We start from the raw sequence: 23649 nt of genomic DNA on the forward strand, positions 1-23649 counted from the left end.
GGGATACATGAAAAATTGAACAAAGCCCTACGGTTAGGCTCTCCGGCTCTTGTTGACGTTATGTGTGAAGATGCCAAACACACACGGAAAGCATCCTCTGTAATGCCCTAGTCACCTCCTCTAATATCCTTTTCTCAAGAACCTTTCAAAGTCCGTCACAATGTAGAATCAGTAAGTGTCCTTTGCAGTCTTCTGTACACTAGACAAAAACAATCTGGGTACTAATAATAATTCCCTTCAGTACAGGTTGATGCTGGCAGTTTCAGCACTCACTGCTTTAGCTGCATGTGAAACAGTTCAGAAATTGCACAGATGGGAACGGAGAGACCCTGGGTTGGCAGCTTTAAAGGGAAAAATGCTCCTCTTGTTCTCGCGCAATGTCTCAGAATAGCCAGAAAACAAAGCCTGACTACCCAACGGAATAATGCAATGAGTTGGGAACCAATTCGTCCACTGGTAGCTAACACTCAAAATGAGGCAGAGCTGCTCAACTATTTTGCAGACAAGATGTTGCCATTTCAAAAAGTATATACATGGACGTAAACCTGTATTTTGACATCCTTACTCAAACAACAAAGATCACACTGCAGTGGCTGACAGGACCACCAGGTATCAATCAGTGTCCAGGGCTCCTATGACCCACACTGCTAAGGAAATTGTTAGCAGTGAATGTCAGACCTTGGCTGTTGAGTTCCAGTAAGAAAGAATCCAGAGCCAAGAACTCTAACTGGAGTTTATTTAGAATGTCACAGAGGTGGAAGAGGTGAGACAGCTGGGCTGTGCGGACTCAGGAAACAAATTATAGAGGCAGAGGAAGGGCCCTTGGAGCATAGGAGCAAAAAGGAAAAGATATGCAGCTGGGAAGGGTACAGGCGAGAGAGAGAGAGAGAGACAGACAGACAGAGAACTGAGTTCCCTGCCTTAAGGGTTTTTCTGTTTTCAAAAGGCAGGGATTTCAGGGGGGCCCCCTGAGGGAGATCTCAACAGAATATTCATGGGCTTTCCAGGTGTGTCCTTTCAGGGTCCTGGTCTCCGCGGACTCATCAGCGCTGGGGAAGAGAGACACTGCAGCTGGTCCTGCGGTCAGCCATGGGGTCCCTTCATCTGGTTTTGCTGCTTTTCTAGGCCTGGAGCTGAAACACAACTGAGGCCTAGATGTTATCTCCAGTTTCACCAGGACTCCGCCTCTGTGGTCAACAGCCCTGAGGCTTTGCTCCTAAAATTATGTGATGCTAATTGTCCTGAGGCCTTAATGCTTATAAGAGAGGGGTCATGCAAGGGCTTGTATGGGAGTCATATGAGGCTATTTTCTCCAGCCTCCTCATTCCTTTTGGAAGGGGATCTATACAGCACAACTAGTGACACACTAGGGAGGAAAGTTCACCCTGGGAGGGGGTCCTGGCCTATAGCAGTTGTTTTCTCCAGCTTTGCCGGTTGCCAGGCACCCAAGACGTTCAGGCCTGGTGACATTCAGTACCTGGCCTGTGGTTCCTGCTCTGCTCATGCCTTTCTAACTACCTACTCTATGAAAAGGAAGAATGTGAAGTATTTTCCTGTAAATTTAAACGTATCAGAGAGTGCCATCCCTGAAAAATGGTTTTCTTGCTAGTTCAATTTGATTATACTAATTATACCTCCAGCCTTTTATATGCAGTTCAAATAAACAGATAAACAATGGCAACTAAAACAGAAAGCAGATATCTGAGTGATGTTTAATAGCTTTTTTTTAAAGATCAAATATACTGTGAATTGCTTTTCTAATAGAATTTTTTAAAGGATTTTATTTATTCATTTAGAGAGAGTGGAAGGGAGGGAGAAAGAGAGTGAGAAACATCAGTGTGTGGCTGCCTCTCACACGCCCCCACTGGGGACCTGGCCTGCAACACAGGCATGTGCCCTGACTGGGAATCAAACCAGTGACCCTTTGGTTCACAGGCCAGCACTCAATGCACTGAGCCACATCAGCCAGGGCACTATAACAGAAATTTTACAGGGAAGTCTTCAAAGGCAAATGACAAAGGCATGTGGTTTAGAATTCCTTCAGCTGAGAACTTCAATGAAACAAGCAACTGCATCCTGAGACTCAGACAAAAAGCTTATGTCCCAGGGGTGAAGGAACAGAATTTGGAATAATGTATACGTGCACGTACATGTGTCATGCCCACTGTGTTTAAACAGCAGACATTTTTTTAAGTTGCTACCCATCCTGCTTTTCCTTAATGCCATCTGTTCCCTTGGGGGAGAAAAGTTACCTCTGTATCAGTAAAGGAGACTTGACCATGTCACCCACTGCTTCAAGGGCCAAAATGCTTACTTAGCCCAGCCCAGGACATGCTTCACCATCTGATGCTGGCTTATCTCTCCACCTCCATTTGGTCCCACTGTCACCCTGGTCCCAGCCACACGGTTCTTATTTGCTTTCCTCTTGTGTGCCAAGCTGTTTCCTCTGCCTGGACCACTCCTCCACTGCCAGCCGCAGGCAGAGCTCACCAAAGGGACCCCTCCTCTCTCAGACTCCGGTAACTCTGTTGCACAGCCTCCAGCCTCACCTGCCTGGTCTTCAGAGGATCTTCCTGGTGCTACAGCCGACACCTGCCCCCAACACCCAGGAGAGCAGGAGCCCGCTTTGCCCCTTAACTCATCCGCAGCACTCAGCAGAGGGCCTGACGCACACTCGGACACTTGGACCCCAAACATCTGTTAGAAAGCGTTCCACGCAGCCCAAGACTAATGCTTCCCAGTAAGCTTATTTCTGTCAAAATATGTTTTGATTTAGAAGATTTCCTACAATCTGCGTGACTCGGATGCATCAGGAAAGTCACAGTAAGAGCATTTTAGCCAGTATCTCGGAAATTCCTAGATAATTGTGAGGTTTTACAGACCAGCCCTAGGTAAATGGCAGAAGTTAATCAACAGCAGACTTTACTCCAAAAGAGGCAAAACCTCCCATCAGTGTTGTCAAAAATAAGATAAGCTATCCTGGGATATTGAAAAAATGTATCTTCAGACCATTCAGTAAGTATCTAATTATAGAATAATACCCATGGGGAAGCAATCCCCCCCTTCCCCAGGTCCCTGGGTCCCTATCAGATCACTGCCACACACCACTGGTGTGCCAGTCACCCAGTCTGCTCTAGCGTGATAGCACTTAGAATAAACATCATTTAAAAGATAATAAAAAGACAAAGATCCTGGCAAGGGAGGTGTGTTCATTTAAATTATACCCAGCCTGCCAGGGAACCAAATCAAAACCGGAAGAGGAGCCCCGACCTCCAGCTCTGAGGTATGACATCAGTCCTCCTCGTGTCCTCACACACACACAGGGTGGAACCTGCCAGGATGGCCTCTGACAGAGCTGCCCATCCCCCACCAAGGGTGCGGAGGTCCAGAGCCACGGATGTGGGATGCTGCCCCAAAACCTAGGCCCCCTAACAGGCAAGGCTGAAATGCATCACACAGGGGGTCCTTCCCTCTGAGGATGCACTGGCCCCACTGTTGTCAAGGGCAACCACTGCTCTCACCAGTGGGCCCGAAACCTGCTGGAACCAACATTTGCTATGGAGTGGCACAGTGGGCACCTGGCAGATCAAGCACAAGTGTGGTGAATTAGAACACACTCAACAGTTCAGGCTGTTTGGGACAACGCATGGGCACTGAATGGGACTCACAACTGAAAGTCCAAGAAAGATGTTAGGTTCTTGGACTTTTTTCATGCTGTGCATCCCTCCTGGAGTCTGTTAAAGTCTGTGACCTCTCCTAAGAGAAGTACGTAGGATTACAAAGGAAACTAAATACAATGAAACATTGTTATAAAATGTTAAATGGGTGAGTTTGTGATATTGTATATGTGTTTCTTTACTAGTATTTTAAATAAAAACATCTAACAGCAGGTCTAATAACCACCAAGCTTTCAAAATTGGGATAAATATAAATGATTTTTAAAAAAATATCTGCAAACATCTGTAATGTGATACGATGTTATCTGCAACTTATTGGTAGCAAAGTCACGGGTACTGCTGACGCTCTCCTTGTTTGTGGCCCACATTCATTATTAAGGAGGATGCTAGATCTGAATGGGGTTCACAACAATAAAGATGTCATCTTCATTTTCTTTACCCAGGTTTGTGTAGTGACTGAATTCCATCCATTTCTGTAAACAATAGGTTAAAAAAACAACCCCGTGTTAGAAGGGTACTAGATGGATTCTAAAGATTCTTCAACCTTGAAGAATATATAACCAATCTGACATAAATTGAGGGTAGGGAAAAAGCTACACAGCCATTTATAGACTTTGAGTTTTATAAATAGAATAACTTATAAATCTGTAGCAGCTTATGTATCATAATGGGAAAAAAAAACCTCAGATAACATGTAGGATTTTTTCTTGCCTAGAAAATGATAGTCTCTAGGTCTCTCCTCTCCTTATAATCAACCACTCTAAGCTACCCCTGCTTTCTACATAATTGTCTTGATCTACTTCTGAGCCTTTGCATTTTCTAAAGTGCCATGTTTTTCATGAAATATTCATGGCTCCCTCCCTGATGGTTATTCTCAGTGATCATTGGCACAGTGGTGAGTTCAGCAACTTTCCTTTTATTCCTTTATATTGTCAAGTAAAATTTCAGTCAATGGAACACCATCACAATTTGTCCATTTTCTAACTGATGGACATCTGGGTTGTTTCCAATATGAGCAATTATGAAAAAAACAGCTGCTATAAACCTTTGAGTTCTCTGGGTCTATCCTCAATCTGTGAACCTGGGCCTTGAGCTGGTTTTTCCTCACTTTTTCTGCCCTGCACTCCTTTTGTGGCAAACAAAATGTGGTCTGGATCTCTTGCAAACCTCCACGTTGTTTCAGTGTAAGATCTGGGGCCGGGTTTCTCCCCTTTGCCCAGTAGCTTGAGGCGTTTGCATATGAGATGAACCTGGGGTTGTAGGTGAGATTTTGTGCTTGTTTCCAGGGGCAACGGCTCACTATATGCACACCCGTGGGACCCAAGGGCTCTCTCTCTGGCCAACCTCCCTGGCCCCAAACTTTCTGGTAAGTACTCAGCAGAGGCCCACGGGAAAGAGCTTGTGATGAGTGCAGATTCCTCTTGCATCCGCTGTACTTCCAACAATTCTAAAGTATCCTGCTAGTCCTCCTTGACCTTCAAGAATTTATTAAAGATTTTACATGCTTTCTTCCTCTTCAGGCCTTAAATTTTTAAATTATTTTTAGTTGTGGTAACACATCTACAGCACAAAATTTACTACCTTAACCACTTTTAAGTGTACAGTTCAGTGGCATTACGTCTATCTTTACGCTGTTGCACAAACATCACCTCCATCCACCTCCAGAACGCTTTCCACCTTGTGTTCTGAAGCCGAATCTCTGCATCCCCTTCAACGGCTCTCCATCTCCCCCTCCCCCAGTTCCTGACACCCATCGTTCAACTTTCTACCTCCATGTAGTGGACTGTTCAAGTTGCCTCATGTAAGTGGACTGATGCAGCATTCCCTCTTTGTGATTATTTCACTTACTATGTCTTCAGGGTTCATCCATGTGGTAGCACGTGTCACAATGTCCTTCCTTTTTAAGGCTGAATAATACTCGTACCTGCACGCATGTGACACATTTTACTCATCCATTCAGCTGTCAGCGGGCACTTGGGTTGCTTCCGCCCCTTGGCTATTCTGAATAAAGCTGCCGTGAATGAGTGTGCTCTTCCTATTCACTTTTATGGACAGGATTTCTTCTTCATCTGCTCTGCCAAAGGTGGAAGGGTTTGTGACCCACCTCTCCCCGGAAAGGCATGACCTCCCCTGAGTTTCAGTCCACTTGCTTATCCTGTGACCTAAGCCCCTCACGGGCTCAAGACAAGTTACAATTATGTGTATTACCCAGCTTTTGCCCACCGGAAGGGTGGAAGTGATTTCTTAAGGCTGTCTACATCATGAGTGAAAACAGAACTTGTAAACTTTTATTTTATCAAAAATTAATAAAATAATGGTGAGAACAGTGGGAAAGAGGAGGAGGGAGAAAGTGGAGGGGGGCTCGTACAATAAAAGGTATAAATCTTCATCTTCCATAGCTCTTAATCTAGGACCTGGAACTCGAAGTACATATTGAGGCCGTGGAGGTAGTCACCAGGCAAAGCGTAGTTGCCTCCCATGTTGCCACGGGGCCTGGGCTGGCTAGCGCTGGGTCAGAAACCACTGCTCCATGTACTATGCCTTGTAGAAAAATCTCATTGTTTAAACACGATATGTTTAAAACTCCTTCAGTATCATTATTCATTCCCTCAGATGGTAAAATATAAAAACTGTAAAAACAATTTTTTAAAATCTCCTTAATTCCTTGAAGCCAGTGCCCTATCACAAATAGCAAGTGGAGGGCGGGGCAAAAAGGAAACAGTGGAGAATTCCACAAATTGATTGGTCATCTGTTCTAACAAACTAAGAATATGCTTTAAAAGCTCTCCCCACAAAAAAAAAAAAAAACATCTTGAGTTGCTTTTAAAGGACAGTTTAGGAATACACAGAACCTAGGCACAGTAAGCCATGCAAAGCCATAGTTAAATGCACAATTTTCCCTTTCTGTGGGCCAGCTGATTTTCCATCTGAGCCAATGAGGGGAGCTGTTCTGAGAACAGCTGCTTCCAGATGCCAGGAAAAAGCAGGGAAGAAAGTCCAGACATGAACCTTCAGGTATACACTACCTTTCTGATGGTTTTAAATATCATACCATTTTTAAAAATTTAACTGCATGAATTTTAAAGGAGGCTTTGCATCATTACTTTATATGGAAACTGGCACTTAGCACAAATGGAAGATTAAAAAGTGAACACCATGAAAAGAAGACAGTTTTACTGGACTTCTGAAAGCTCTGTATTTTAAAGCCTGTTCTTTCTTAAAATGGGATCTTTAGGTGTATTGAAGAGGTGTTAAAAACTAGCACCAATGGAAACTTCCTCCTTGCCTTAATAAGAAGCACCAAAAGAGACAGATTCAAAATCCTTCCAATCCAATTCACTATATCCCCACACACCACCCAAATTCATCTCGAGTGAAACCAGTCTGAGCAACACTACTGCAGCCACAGTGCCCTCAGTCTTCACGTTAATGTATTAACTTCAGAGGTTCAGGTCTGCCTGTCCCAGCAAAGACTGCCTAGAGGAGAGAGGGATTAAGGGGAAACACTGCCCCCAACTCCAACCCCATTCTTCAAATGGTCAAAATGAAACAAAGAGAGGGGTGATATTTAAGCCACGGTCCTAGATAACCTGAAGGCTATAGAGAAACAGTGAGAAGGATTAGGGCAGGGCTGGTAGTAATCCGGTAAGCAACTCAAACAGGTGTGTGTAAAGGGGACTGTCATTAAAAAATAGACTCATCCAACAAACAGTTATTGACTTCGTGCTTCGTGCCAGATACTGTGCTGGATACTACACTGTTCTTCGTGACTGTGGCAATGCACCTATGCGGTATTTATCTCTGTCCTAGCCAGACACTCCGTCTGTCACGTTTACTTCTACATCCACTAGCTTATCACACGGGGCTGTATGCTCAGTAAGTGTCTCTGGGGTCACTTGTGTCCTATGCATTCCTAAAAGAAGACACTCTTGAACATGAAACTTTGTACAGTTATCTAATTTAAGTGCTCTCCTCCTGAACCACATTAATGTAAGAATGTTCTTTCTTATAGTGAGAAATCAGCTTCCCTGAAACTTCCAGCCAGAGGTCTTAGTTCTCTCTCCATGAGCAATAGAGACAACACCTTTTGACATTTGTAAGTTCATAGTATATTACCCTAAATTCCTCTTTGCTGAGTTTATGGTCCACAGTTCAAAAAAAAAATCTAAGCTCAAGAGCAAGTGGTTTTCCCACTAGGTGTCCAGGGGACACAGGACCAGCGGGGTGTCTGTCCCCCCTCCCACTCTTCAGACCTCGCTGTGGGCACTGTTGTTGGTTTACCCACATCACACTTGTTCGGGACTGGCCAGTGTCTCCCCCGATTTCACGTCCTTCCTGGAACCTCAGAACGCGACCTTACTGGGAAATTGGGTAACTACAGATGTAAGTGCTTACATTCAGATGAGATCACACTGGGACAGGTGGGCCCTTAATCCAATATGACCGTGTCCTTAGTGGAAGGGAAGGCACACGAAGTCAGAGACGCAGGGGAGAATGGATGCTATGGGACGATGGAGGCAGAGATGGAAGTGGCGCAGCTATAACCAAGGAATGCCAACAACTACTAACCAGGAGCAGCCGAGGCTAAGAAAAAAGCGTGGAAGAAATTCCCCCCACTGAGTCCACAGGCGAGAACAGCCCTGCCAACACCCTGACTTCAGACTTCCAGCTGCCAGACCCGAGGGCGAATCTGTTGTGTCGGGCCACCCCACTGGAGGCCATTCGTCAGGGTGGTCTTAGGAAACCAGTGCGGGGTTTTGTCTGCCACGTAGACCCTGTCTAGGTAACACAGTCAGGGTTTTCTCTTCTTTCTTTCTTTATCCTTCTAGTAATTCATCATCACCGAAGCATGTTTCCCCATTGTGAGTGTATGTAGTGGGCACTAGTTGAGTGTGCCTGCTCACTCAACTAATAGATGATAGAGGGTATCATCTGTTCCCTCCTTCCGGCAGCAGCAGAGGACAGGTTATGCCTTGGGCTAACTACCTGGGCTCACAGAACTCTGCTGGGCTGTCAGCCAAGATGCCCTGTTCCTCCTCAGATACTCCCCTCCCTCCCTCTTTCCCTCTTCCTTCCCTCTGTCCCTGTCTCTCAATTCTCAGCCTTGAGCCCAGTGACACAGTGATGGAAAACCCTGGAGCTGATCCATCCCAGCAGTGAGCGTATCACCCTTTCCAAGGTCTCATTCTTCAGCACTTCCTTCAACGCCATGAACTCTTCCCTAAACATCCCATGAATTCCTTTTTGCATAAATTAACCAGAATCAGTTTCTATCTAGTTCAGTTAAGAAACTCAAGCAACAGCAACAGTCAAAGAAAACTTTTTCCACAATAATTCATGACAAACATGATGCATGTCTGGCGCCAAAACATGAAACTCTAGCTATGTGACATGATCAGTAGCTGCGTCTGTAAGGCCATGTTAAAGTACCTCCCAGATTTTTCTAAAAATTGCTGATCCCTTCCGTAGTGCCAGGATGGTTCTTTTACCCTCTTGGTTGTTCATCTTATAGTTAAGGCAATTAAAAACTACGTCTTACTCTTCCTCTGCTCTACATCCACCAAGAGGATTGATTACTCGTGTGAAACTTTAAAACATGCTGGTAACAACTGAAACCCTCACTGCAATGGACACCTCAATGGCAGAAAAGGGCACCTTTCAATCTCCTTGGCCCCTTACAACTGTAAGCTCTCAATAGCTCTAACAGGTAATGAATGCCAGGCTGACTCCTCTAGTTTTTCACTTTTTAGCTTCACTGTGCTAGCCTGTATTTTCCTGATTGTTGGAAACTACAGGGAAGCCAATCACTGCCATGATGCCCTCACCCCACTCATCACAAGTAGCCTGAGAGTCAGCTTTAAAGCTGTGAGGATATGTGACCTCAAGTTCCCCTTCTGAAACACTTTTAAAGAAGGCATTTATAGTTATTTATATTAGTAAATGGTTTAGATCAATGAAAACGAAGAAAAAATGCTTTTGCTCAAAGCCATTTATCATGGCTATTAACATGCTGCTGCTAAACATGGGATGTGTGGTTGTGACGGCCTATCACTGTGATCCATGGGAAGGGTTTAAAATAGATGAGGAAAAGAATCCTCAGTCCATTAATATGTTAATTCACAATGTAAGACCGCATTTTGTCTTAGAAAACAACTGTACTTCGGAGACTTCTGTGACAACAGCTTCAATGGGAACTGTAGAATTTGTAAATAAATATAATGATGTAACCTATTAACCTTTCTGGAATATACTGTTAGCTGCCCACATGTACCAGTTTGCAAACACTAAAGATTGCCTGTTGCATGAATCTTAGTAATCTTAGTGTACATCACAATTTGGTCTGTGGATGTAGGGCCTGAAGCCAGCAAGTGCCCCCGCAATCCAAAAACTTAGATAATAATTTACACAATGGTAGTTACTCCTGACATGTTTGAGAAAACAGCAATCCTACAACCATGTACCTAATGTAAGAAAATGCATTCATTTGTTCCTTTAACAAACACTTACTTATATCAAAACATGAATCCTAATGTCTACCCAGCTAGTCTAATGACATATACTATAGGAAGAAAGCTAAGGTCCACTGGTTTCATTTAAATGTGAAGATTTAGATCCATCACTAGAAAGATACATTCAGTAATAGAGAAGAAAAAAACTCCTCTAGACTTTACCCATGACTCAGATGAAATAAAACCACAGCACCAACGTTGGGGGGAGGCAGACAATAACACCAGTGCCATGGTAGCCCCTAATCATTTATCTGCCTGTCATACATACAACATGTAATTCCCCTTCCCCCAAAATCAATCTTCCACCTTTCCATAGGAAAACACACCTCCCAACAAGCATACCATCTTCTGGCTAGCGTGACTGGAAGAATAGGCTCTTTACCTAATTAGCACCAGTGAGAGGGAAGGGGGATGTTTGCTGGGATTTCTTGTAGCTTCCTCTGCAAGAACTACGGAAAGACTCTCCTCTTCATTAGATGTGAATTAGATGTAAACCTGGGAGTATGAAGCCTAGCAAGCCTCAGGCAGTCATCTTAAAACCCCAAGGACAGAGCCTGTCAAGAATGGAGCGAACACTTAGAAAGTAGAGCTAAGAAAGTATAATGGGAAAGCAAGGAACTGGTCACGTGGTTTGAGCCCTACATCAGGTCCTACCCAGAGCCATAGTCCCCTCCTCTGCTGCAGTCATTAAGCCTCTGTCTCTCTCTCTTTCAACTGAAGCCACTTGAAATCAGATTTTCTGATTCTTGACAGTGAATGAATCTGAACAGATTCAAAAATAAGTGATTACTTTCAGAGGCACAGCTGAGATGTGCTAGAATTAGCAGTATACAAGGACAAAGAAGGCAGGTGGGAGCCATGCCAAGATTCTCCCTCCCTTATCTCACTCAGTCATCATACCTGTAACCAAGTGGGTGTGATTCTCAAAAGACAGAAGCTGAAAAGCCAAGTAATTTGCCCAAATTTCACAGCCACTAACAAAAAAATAGAGACTTGAATTTGAGTTTGTCTGATTCTAAAGGGAGTCTTCTTTCAAAGCAGCCATCTGCCCTGGCTTCCAATTTTAAATCTTTTATTACTGCAAGTGATTACATATCTTCATCACAAACTGCAAATAAGACAATATACGGAACGTATTTAATAATTCACAAAGTACCACTAACATGTATAGGTATTTACATTTTCGCTGACTCTGAAATTCTTCAGAAAACCACAATGGCAACAGCCCTGGTCTGATTTAAAACAAAAACCAAACTATTAACCGACAACAGAATCATAAACAAGGGCCGATCTTCAATTTTCTGATCATTAACAGATATAACGTAGTTAAAGGATATTATCTGCAGTGGCGTTGTTTGTTTGCAGTCAGCTTTACCTAAAACCCTATTTGTGCTCACCCCGTTTGGGAAAGAAATGAAAGTTGTGTGTGATCATTTTGATCACTTAGGTCCAACTTCTATACAAATTCAATTAGAGATCCCATTAATGACTTGTTTTTGCCTATAGAGGATCTAAAATATCATAATTTAAGCTGAATAAGTATTGTTGAAAAACAGGAGAAACATGGATTTAACCAAGAAAACAAGTGTGCTCTTCAGGTAGAGAAAGATCTGGACAGAGCCTCTGAAAAATGTAGACACAGCTGAAACACAGTGACTATCGAGCTTGGACAAATCACTTCATAACCCTAAGCCCCTGATGTCTCATAAGTCAAAAGAAGACATCAGACCACAGCACCTCTGAGATAACTTCCTAAGCTACAATCCACCCTGAGGGTCCTTTTCCACCTCCCTTTGCTCACCATACCCCATCTCCTCCGCCTTCTTGGACAGCAGCCATTGAAATTCAGCTCTAGAAGGATGTGCAAATGCCACCACTATTTAATAGGTGCCTCTGTCCTGAAACTACTTCACAAAGCCTCAGTATAAAATGTCCAGAAAATAAAAATTACCTCCATTTCAATGAAGACGAAAGTGGAGTCCTATGAAGTTAAAAAAATGCGTTTTTAGTCACAAAACTACTGAGTGCTAACGTCACTACTGAGTGACTTTGATGGCAAAGCTCTTGATCCTCCCTCAGCCACTGTATCCATTTCTTCGTAATGGACAGTTAGTGTTCTGGCTCATTGGTCAGTCTTTTCCAAATGGATTAACTAATTCTTAAGCTTGATCACATTAGTTCAAAATAACAATGTTAAAATCGAGCTTCTTAATCCAGGGGACTGAGATCTACATTTTGGTCCCTGGGGGTCCCAGGCCAATTGTTAAGTAGCACGCATGTCCTGGGGTGGACCAGGCGGTTGTCTGCACCCACAGTAGCGCTCCCGTCCCTTCAACTTCTTTAAGAGGACAGACTCACCCTGACTCACAGAATTAGAATCGCCTCAGCCAACTCAGCTCAGTACTCAGATTCCAAATGACATCACTTAACAAATACTCTGAAGACAGAAGAGACACCCTCTTTATAAAGAAGGCTGAAAGCCTCGGGAAACATCCTGGGCTATTTATTTCTTAAGATGAATAAGCATTAATAAACAAAAGTACAACCTTCCACAGGCTCGATAGCCTTTTTCATGCATTGCTATTGCTCATCCTTAACAATAAGCTAAAATGAAATAAACAAAGAAAACTCTCCTTGCCTTTGCTAGAGCATAAATTTCAAAACTTTGCTTTTGTTGTTGTTCATGATTTCAACAAAGGCAATGTACAGAGTTGTATAAAATTCCTTCCCCTCATACTACTCTTTTCCCAGCTAAGACAATAGCAAGTTTGTTTAAAGGAAAGAGGAGCCACTATATTATTTTATTTTCCCCCAAATAAGTATGCTCCAATACCTTGAAGCATAGGTATTACCTGGTACTCAAGACAGCAAAAATGCTCACTTCCATAATTTTTCTTAGTCTCCTTAAAACAGTAACATGGTATGATCAATCTTTGGAAGTACGTGTTCAAAGACTTTGTTGCAAATATTATTAGGACAGAATCAATCTGCTTCATTCTAACCCTTATACCAGCCTCACTACTACTGCCTTCTACCAGCACAGCTATCAGAAGTGTTAAAGGACACACATTCACCCAACAAGTAACAGCGGGAACTCAACCATCTCTCCTTGTCCAGATGTCAAACCAAACCAGTAACTATTTCCTAAATAAAGTTGAAGAGAAACAAGAACTGACCCCTTTCTTTCATCTCAAGTTGTTCACTCTCTTCTTGTCTGGTCCATACAGAAAGCCATGCAATTGTTTCCCTGCCTCACGGTTTCTTCTGCCATCTGCATTTCACCAACTATATTCGGAAGTATTTTCAAGATTGAGGCTACATAACTGCTCCAATGCATGAAAATGACTATCCGCCATGTTTCTTTTTACAGACAGGCTTTTAGAGACATGGGAAATGTATGTATGTTCCGTGAATAAACTTGGTTTTGCAAACTGGCTGCAATGAACAAGGCAGCTCAGTCTTGTAAATGCAATAGTCCCAGTGCTTAGAACAGAACTGACTTTTGAATTTCCAAGTGCTTCTTGAGTTTATAAGCTATGATTCTCATTGGTTTAAGTCATTTTTGAGCTTTCGCATAGTCCAATGATAGGTGCGCTCTCTCAACACTCATGTTTCTCAAGCTGAAGTTCTGTTTCCCTCAATTCTTTCACTATTCCCCTGGGAAAGACAAAGCCTTTCTAACAGCAACAACAGGCAATTGTACAAACTGAACACAAACAACTCAAAGATGCAAGCAGAGAAACTGGGCTGCCTTTGTGGGAAACCAGGGCTCCCCACTGCCATTTTTCCAGAGACACACATCCCTGTTCCACTTTGGAAGCAGTAAAGAGCTGTTTGTGTTTGCACACACAGGAGAAAAGGAGCAGTTATTACTGGGTGCCCAGGGGACTTAGCAGGAGCCTCAAGTCTCCTCTGCTACATGAACTCCTTAGGGACTGAGGGATGATAATGGCCAAGAATGGAAGGAATGGTTATTAGAACAAGAAGGGAAGTAAGCAGCCCTAATGTGATGATCCATGCACAATGAATTCTGAAACCAACCAACCAACCAACCAACCAACCAAGCAACCAACAGGGCTGGGACAGGAGAGAGGGTGGAAACACCGACCAAATCTCTTTAGCTTTCTAGGCTTCAGTGATAACAAAGCTTTTACCTGTTAGGTGCTCTGAGTTCCTGCATATTATCAATATTAGAACAGCTCCCTGATTGAATTACATTTGAGGGTGTAAGCTATTGTTGCTCCTCTCTAGGTACAGTATTGTGCTACAGGCTAGAAAGATTTGTTTCTCAATACGTGCCATGCTGTTGATTTAAAACTGAAACTAAATACATGAAAATTATATGGGATTCTTACCTTCCTGTGTAGATATCTACAAATACTGTTTCATTTTGTAACATTTCATGAGGCTTCTAGCAAACACTCGTATAACATTCTCTGATTCTGTACAATCCTTTACTACATGAAGAAATTACTAGTTGTAATTTTAATTGTAAATTTATAATTATAATTAAAAAAATTAAAGGCACATATTTTCAAAGGCACCAAACAAGTTCAATAAAAAAAACGGTACCTGAACAGTTTCGTTTCTATCAAACATGTTTACCCCCATCACATGCAAACTACATAACGTAACATTTTAAACATTCCTAATATATTTTTAAAATTTTTTAAGACTGCATAGATAATCTACTAAAAAGAAAACATCTTTCATTTCCTTAAAATAAAGTGTTTTTGAACACGGAGCCACTTTGCAAAGAGACTCTCTTAATATTAACTACTTTTGATTTTCAAGATAGACTTCCAATAGGAATATTCAAAAGCATCCTAACAGCAGTCACTTTTAATTCTGACCATATCTTGTTCTAAGCCAGCTTCTTGTTCCTCAGCTTCAACACTGTTGACATTTGGGGTCAGGCAGTTCTTTGTTATGAGGGACCATCCAGGACCTTGTAGAATGTTAGCAACATGTCTGGCCTCTGCCCATGGGATGCTGAGGCACCCCTCCCCAAGTTGTAGCACCCCTAAACCATCTCCAGACATTGCCATGGGCCCCCAGGAGGCAAAACTGTCCCATTGTGAGCCATTTTTCTCTCAATAAGATACCCCAGCATAAGAAAAAGTGATGTCTCTGATTCCACTTCGACTAACATTTCTGACATCATCCTGCCTGATTAAGCCCTTTCATCACCTTTTGAAAAATGCCTTTACCTGAGGGCAGCAAAAACTCCATTGGTCATTTCCTAGGGCACATCTGGGTTTAGGGAACAATCCTCTAGGAAAATCAGTGCCAAACTAGGCTTCTGAGGACTAGGCGCACAATCCTTTGTGCTTCCAATGCAGGACTCGAGGAATGAGGAAGGAAGGGCTCTCTCATTTCGCATTAAATTTAGCATTCTATAAATGAAGCCTTCGCCTCCACAGGCTCACAGGAGCTTCAGGGGTCCAAATCCTGCCTTTATTTGACAACCTGATGAATTTGCCCAACAATCCTCCCTCCTTGACCACCAAACCAAAAAAAAAAAAAAAGGCAAAAATGTTAGTATATATTTTATTTGAACAGCACTCTGGGGAGAACAGAATTAATAGCTAAAATAATAATTTATTTTACCTTCAGTACAATTATTAATAATGATCAGTAGGAAGTAAACATAGTAACAGAAGCAGAAAGGTCTTACTCAAACTTTCCACCATACAGATGTTCAGAAACATGGACATATGGTTATTTCAATAGTTACTGTACTAGAAATCAGGCCAGCCACTGCCACATGGAATAATAAGAGGACAAGCCTTGGTCCTTAGAAGTTTTCTGTCTTTTGTGTTGTGTCCCTCCACAGGTCATTGATCTCACTTCAAGACAACCCATGAGTTCTCACTTCCGTTTGTTTCGAGTCATCCACCCCGCCCCCACCCCTCTGGTATGGGCGTCCACAGCCACATCTGATGGCGGCACACAGGCAATCTCAAAGCTCTCTCGGATACCGGCAGGCAGTAGGTACAGTTTTCACTTCCCTTCTTTGAGTCCTTTCACAGATGGCAGGTTTCCAGAGTCGCCTTCATCCTCGGTTCCCTGTATCTGATAAAGGCTCACTTAAAATATGGCACCAATGACAATGGCAGAACACAGACGCTGGATGGAGTCAGAGAAGCCAGGAACTTGATAACACCTGCCCCCCCACCCATACGCCTCAGTTTCCAATCCTGTAGGCAGAAGCTTCTCAACATCAAGTGTTGGTGGGTGAAATCTTTCCCAGAGGCGTTTTTACATAAAGCTTTTTGCACTAGATGCTTGTTGATTCTACTTATCTTGTCCTTTCTATTTAAGTTCCATTAATGTGCGGGAACTCTGGAGACTCACCCCCTCCCCCCCCACACACACACAATACATAAGTTCTGCTTAGTTACTCTTCAGGGCTTCTCTTTCCCACTGGTCAATTGGAGCCATCGCGCTTCCCCAGTTCAAGGGGCAACCTCACCGCGTCACCTGCAGGGGCAGCAGAGTGAACTACGGACTGGGTTCAGTAGCTTTGGGTTCAGTAGCTTTGGGTTCAGAGCTACGCCCCAGGGAAGGGCCAGTGGATCTCGAGCCCAGCACGTCTGACCGCCGGGACTCCTACCTCCAGCAGTGGAGGGACGGCCACCTCCTCCGAGTACGGGATCAGGGGACCAGACCAGCGTCAGGTTTGGGGGATGCGAGGGCCAGGGAGAGGTTAGGGAGGAGCATCATTGGACCAGCAAAGAATGTGACCCTGGGAAAAGGAGGTAGACGCAGGAAAGCACGTAGTCTTTAATCCCCTCCCCGTGCTGCCGGTAGAGCCCAGGATCTCCTCGTCACAGAGGCACACTGCAGCAACACACGCGACCCCGGCAGGCAATACGCACACGCAGGCGCGCACATGCACCCTCACACACCCCGCCTCGAGTTGCACGCTGCAGACTTCTACCTGACTTTCCGGCCCAAAACACCACACCTCGCCGGCGAGACCACAGATTCCCGGGGCGTATAACGGACACCACGGCCCTCGCCCGCCCTGAAGCACACACATTCAGGCCCTACATTCCACCCCGAGGGTGCCGCGAACCACTTCGGGGAAGCCCAGGTGGCTGCACTATAACTGACTACCTTCCCGGCAGTCGGATTAGTCCAAATCTCTAACAAGCTCAAGTAGAGCTAGCCTCGGGCGACCAACCCAGGTAGGAGATGGAGAAGCCTGCGGTGCAAGTGAACCTCAGAGAACCGCTACTAAGTCACTATTCGGGGGGCCGCACATAGCCTCCAACCCTTTTCGGAGCCTTTTGGCCCCACCGGCAGCCCTGTTTTTGGTCCAATCCCTGCACTGCTCCCCTCCTCCCCTTCACCCAAATCCTTCAGTGATTTTCCTCCTGGCCCTTCCAGGCCACTTTCTGCCTCCATCCTTTCTCCACCAGGTTCCCAAAATGTGGCCGCGCGTACTCCCTCCGAAAACCTTCCCTCCAAAGCTGCCTCTCCATCATTAAATCGTCCTGATCTGGTATTGATTCCCTACATTATCAGGGTCCACTTGTTCTCCGGAGCCCACTGTCCCTTCCACTAGCGTCCTTTGCTCTAGTTCAAATCCGCTTTCGAAGCGCTCCACTTTCCACCCATCTTCCCTCCCGCCGCTCAGGCCAAGGCACGCTCACCATCTACTAAACCTCCCACACTGCGCTTTCACGCCGCTCCCAGCCTACCCGCGGAGACACCCCGCTTTCCCTCTGCGGCTGTTCTCGGCCGGGCGCCCGCATCCTCAGTTCAGCCTCTCCAGCCTGCACCAGCCCGCTCCCCGCCTTCCGAGTCCCTCTCTCGCCGCGCGGTCCTTTCCCCTTTCCTCGACCTCCCGGCCAGAGCCAGTTCAGCCCACCTGCTTTGCCGGTCGCCTCTGCTCCAGCATCCCAGTGGCCATCCGCTTTCAAATTGGCCAAGAGGCTCACGGACGAGCTGGGCACAGGGAACAGCGGCCAGCCAGATCTCCCGTGTGCCAGCCTCCCCTCCCGCCTGCCAGCCTAGGCTCCCCGGGGCTCAGTGCCCTCGCCCCACCGCCCAACAACCTCACAAACTTACTTGTGGGTCGCCAGGAGGGGGCTGCGGTGAGCGGCGGCGGCCCCGCCAAGGCGAGTGCGCCCCTCTCGGTGGGGCTGGGCGGCGCGGCACTGGCGCTGCGCTCCTGCGGCCGCGCGGTGAATGGGCTCAGCCTGACGCAGCCGGGCTCTGCCTCGCCGCCGCTCCGCCGAGCGGTTCCAGACATGCTCAGTTCCCCCGCCGGCCCGCGTGGGCCGTACCAAAAGTCAGCCACGGCGGGGGAGATGGAGAGGAGCGCGGAGCGATTACAGCCAGCTGGAGGGTACCACGCTGGAGGCCAAGGAAAAAGGGGGCGCTGTGCCGCTAAAAATAGCTTCCTGCGGAAGCCAAGGCTGGAACTGAAAGCTACACATCCCCATTCTGGCGCTTGGGGGTCGAGGTCCGGGGCGCGCGTCTAGCTGGGACGAAGACCGGAGTCCGCACCTTACCCGGGGAAACGGAGCCTTCTTCACAGGCATCGTGGGTTTCGCCGGAGCTAAGCCCGAGGCTGCCCGGAATCCGGGCTCCTTTCTTCGGTTCTCTGCAAAGAAACGGAGGAAAGTTGGATTAAAGAGATATAAAAGCTCCGCCACAGGAAATTGACTCAGACATCTAGAGAAAAAAGTTGGGGGATGCCTGGATTTGCAGGAAGGAAAAATGAGGAAAGGACGACTTTCAACAGCCTCCTGGGGTGGCGGGGGGGGGTGGGGGGCGGGGGGGCGGGAGGCAAAGGACTGCGTGAGGCAGGTTGAAGGGGACTGTGGAAAGATCTTCCACCAAGGAGAATTAATTCCTTTCTGCGCATCTACGACTCCTCATTCCGCAGAATTTTGCATAGTTCGCTGACACACACCCTGACCTTGGTGATTTTGTTCTTGTTATCTGGACTTGCCCACGTTATTTCCGTCCCCACCTTCGACTTCCACCCTTCCTCTTCTAACCAGGCTTTAAATTGCAACAAGAAAAGGGCGCAAACTAAAGATGGGCACCTAAATTGGAGTCTGTCCCTTTGCTAACCCTTTGTAATGAGGGCTTGGTCCTGTAGCCAAGTTAGCGCCACGATGTCTCCTGGGCACTCCATCAACATCAGTTGATGTCTCAGAACCACGGCACTGGCAAATTAACCATAATATGTCCTTGTTACTGTTAAGTATATTCTACCCCCTTCCTGATAATCTACTTTTGAAATATTTCTTCCTGAGAGGTACACGTGTTTCCTGGGCTAAATTCACTCCTCATAGCCACCCCATAAGAGAATCACTATTATTCCCGTTTGACAGATGACGTTTAAGTTCAGAGACATTCATCTCTTGCCTTGAATAATAACGTAGTGTTGACCCAGAGGGTGCCTGACTAGAAACTTCCATGGTTTCCGCACAACCTATTCCCCTGAATCAATAGTTTTACCTGAGACGGGGCTGAGGAAATTTAGGAATTATTCTCTGTAGAGTGCTAAATATTGAAAAATACTGATTCCGAGTTTTGATCTCTATTATACACCCCTAGCCCCGATTATTTTTTCTGGGCATTTACAGCTTACATTTTGTATATTCTGTTGAAAGTGGCTGTTTTTGTTTGTATTCATGCAGAGAGGATTTACTGAGAATCTTCTAAGAGCAGTGCATTCACCCGGATGTATTTTGTAAGATGTCACAGTTTAGCTCCTTTGCTAAAGCTACGTTCTTTTGCCATTGTTAGAAATTAGTGAGGTTTTGTGAAACCTACTAAGTAAAGTAGGTGCACGTTTTTCACAGAACTGTAACAGTATGTGTGTATTTGGATGGAGTCATCTTCCCTCCTTAGTTGCCTCTTTCCCACTGCACTTACAGTTTAGTGCCATACGCAGCCCGAAATGGCTGATTTTTTACTTGGAAGTCTCCAGCTCCTTGATTCATTTTTTCCTTACGGTGTGTTTCCAATAGACGGCATCTCCAGGACTAGAGCCACATTATAATGACAATGCCATTTTTGTAATGTTATATGAGCCATTCGTTGGGAAGTCAAAATGGAACTTCCTTAGGGTATGGGCACAACTCATTCCTTTCTGAAGGTATTGAAAACCGTTATCCCAGTTGTTTTCCTTCTTCCGTTCCCAGTAATTAATCTTAAAGTGCCTGTGATTGGACATCTTCACACTACAGCATGAGCACTAGCATAATCATGAAATGGGCAATTGATTTCAAAGTTTAGATGTTTTTTTAAAATTTTCTACCTAAAATATAAAGTTCAAAAACATATTGCATTCCAAACTCTACATAGCACTTGACAGACTCAACTCCAACTACCAGGCAGACAAAGACAGTGCAGTGGCCATGTCGCTCAGAAGAGCAACATGGGGGCTGATCCAGGGCCCACAGTCAGCAGGAATGTTTCTCTGCCTCCCACACTTGCTCTCAGCATTGCTTTTAGTGTTGCTTTCATTCTCCACCAAACTGTGTCCACAGTGCAGTTTCAGCCCTACATAGAGGACAAGCTTTTGATCTTGCCAAGAAAACAAACCTCATGCACTGATGAGCAGGTCAGTCCTTGAAAAAGGACTCGGGTTGGCTGTCCAGAGTCACACAGATGCTCTGGGGGAAGAAACCTTCTCAAAAGGAGGGAAAGTATCCAGTTAGCAAAAAAAGAGAGAGGGGATTCTTTCAAGATAGAAATAGTAGACATCCACCACAACCACAGACTGGCCTGTGTCCCCACAGACAGAAAAAGGACAGCAATCCCCTAGTGGGATATCTTTTGGTTTGAATTATTCAGGAATAAGCAAAAGAGTAATAATGCTTTTAAGTGATATTTCCTGTCTCTTTTTAGGCTCAGATGCTTTGATCTGCCTGCCTAATGGTAGCAGTCAGTCCGCTCTTTGTTGCTTTTCTCTTTATTGCTGGCCCTGGTTACTTCCAAGGTGGTGCCTCTCACTAATGTCTTCAAATGAGCCCCCAATCAGCTCAGGCCTGCAGTCCACAACTGTCTCTGTGGGAAAAGGTTATTTTCTGTGTTCTTAAAGCTTGTTCTTTCTTCTGTGATTTAACATTCTTGATCATTATGTAAACTATTTAATAACTTAGTTATAAAAGTAACTAAGGCCTTTCTCTTTTGCCTCCAATCCTAAACATATAAGGGGGAAATGCTGCTCTTCTTATAGTAAATGTATTAATGTCTTTCATAGGAATCACTGCTAGAATAAGTGATTGTCACTCCTTTTCTTTGTATTTGGCCCCGAATGCATGAAAGTCACTTGTTACATCTTTTAATTGGTTTATTAAAAAAAATAATGCAGTTCAGGCCAAGTGACTTAGTTGGTTGGAGCATCAACCCAATGTGCCAAGGTTGTAGAATTGATCCCCCAACAGGACACCTACAAGAGTTGGCCAGTGAATACATGAGTAAGTGAAAGGGCTGGTTGGTGTTCCCCACTCTCTCTCCCCCTCTCCTTCACTCTCTCTAAAATTAAAAAATTAAAAACAATTTAAAAAAAGAAAAATTCAATCGATACATGAATCACTTCACTTAAACTGCATTTTATAGTTACATTAAAATCATCCAGCCCAGGACCTCTTCTTCCTTAATCTTCTTCCTCATTGACTTGTTTACATGTGGTCTTCTAGGACCTGCTCACTCAGTGTTTGTCGCACACACCTCTTAAGCCACATCCTTGGTCATTCCTCTTCTCTCTTCCCAGTTCTCATCCCACCTCAGCAGTTTGTTGACCTTCTCTTAAAGTGGGTGTGACTCTCCCGCTTGCTTTAGTTACCTATATACTTGCTTCTCTTCCAACCCCTGCAAACTACAAGTTCATGGAAGATTGAGACTATGGCAAATTCATGTATGTATGTATTTTTATCTTCAGTGTTCCCTAGATGCTTACTGAAACATGAAAGGATTATAAGAGGAAGGTGAATATTTGGATCTGCAACAAGAGGACTCATGGGGTATGGGTTAAGTCCCTTGGTATCAGGGAGTGGAGAAAAGATGGGGAGGGGATTGGAACTCAAGGTGGGATGGCACGGGATAGACACTTTGATTATTTTACCGTTTTGGCTAGGGATAGCTCTATGGTGCCCCTTCTTCCCTCCTTTATGTTTTCTTACCAAAGTTTTCTACCTCGAAATTCCTTCAGTATGATCATATCACATTGCCCAGCATCTCTAAGTTTTCTCATATTGTCACCGATTACTGGGCACATTCCCCTTCTGTGACTTGGAGGCAGCCCACTTCAGACACTTGGATACCAGCACATTTCTTTTATATTAAGTTTGTCTTTAGAAAAATCAGGACAAAATTAACTCACAGGAGACTTCGTTAAGAGAAAAAGAAATATAAAGATGGCTTCACTGAAGAGCTTTTAAAAGCTTGTCTTCTTGATAGCTGATATTTTATCAATGTTCAAAAAATTATACTATGGAATATTAATGTAAGCAATTCAAAGTCACTAATGCCTAAATTATTCTTTAATTTCATGACTATAGAGAAATGTCAAAACAGATCAACTAATGACATGTACTAAAGACATAAATGTTCATTTTCCCCTCTCTCTGCACTTCAAGGCTAAAACTGCTCTAGGAAATAGTCATGAGACATTAAGGATGCTTATACTATTCGTGAACCCAAAATGCTTCTTGAGTAAGAGACTTAGCTCTGATGGCACTTTCCTCGGGGAAGAAGATTGTGGATAATTATGTACTTCAAATATCAGGCTGCTCTCTTCTTGCCTCTAAATCTAGCACAAACATGACTTAGTGAACAAGCAGCAAGGTCATGAAACAGCTGCAACTCTTTCCACTTTTCACTGAGTCCAATGCTTCAGTGACAAATGGTTTGCATGTATAATCCCAGATTCTCAAGTATTATCAAGAAATTCATGACCACAATTGTTTCCATAATACATTTGAATATAAGGGATTCAAAAAATGTGTTGGAATCAATGAATAATAATAGTATCCAACATTTATCAGTACCTTTATGTGTCTCATTCCGTGGTAGGTACTTATTTTGCAAAGTACTTCTCATTAATTCTCATAACAATTCAATGAGGTAGTATGTTACTTTGCATGTTTCTGGTTTTCTATATAGAAATCCAACGTAAGCTAGTGTAGATGAAAAAGAAAGCCTTCTGGCACAACAGTGGTGTGAAATATGACTTCCAGAGGCAGGGAGCTCCTCAGAGCCTCCTGGAAACACTGCCGTGATTCTGTCCACTTCTCACCAGCAACTCTCTCTTGTATCAGGTTTCTTTTCCCACCTTGCAGGTAGGCTTGTCTACAATTTGCACAGTCCCGGATCCCTCCATTAAATAAAGACTGACTCTAGTCCATTTGGGGGGGCTTAAAAATCCCCAGATAACTTAACTTCCTTCTAAAGAATACAGTATGAAAAAGGAAAAAGTGGGGAGCCCT

General features: G+C 44.4%; 1 protein-coding gene across 4 annotated transcripts in view; it reads right to left on the reverse strand.

Moving 5' to 3' along the window:
* OXR1 (oxidation resistance 1) overlaps nt 1–18354 on the reverse strand; it is a 361535-nt gene extending 343181 nt beyond the window's left edge. For 3 of the 4 annotated variants that reach the window (XM_053660817.1, XM_053660815.1, XM_053660812.1), the window contains exon 1: nt 18266–18354. The gene's annotated coding sequence lies outside the window, so the exon portion shown is untranslated. Of the gene's footprint in view, nt 1–18065; nt 18141–18265 lie in introns of those variants that run through there. The other variant, XM_053660813.1, reaches the window with a different exon arrangement.
* Between the last annotated feature and the right edge of the window lie 5295 nt (nt 18355–23649).

The sequence above is a fragment of the Artibeus jamaicensis genome, unplaced genomic scaffold, assembly GCF_021234435.1.
Source record: "Artibeus jamaicensis isolate MK-2021 breed Jamaican fruit bat unplaced genomic scaffold, CSHL_Jam_final scaffold_916, whole genome shotgun sequence".
Lineage (NCBI taxonomy): Eukaryota > Metazoa > Chordata > Mammalia > Chiroptera > Phyllostomidae > Artibeus > Artibeus jamaicensis.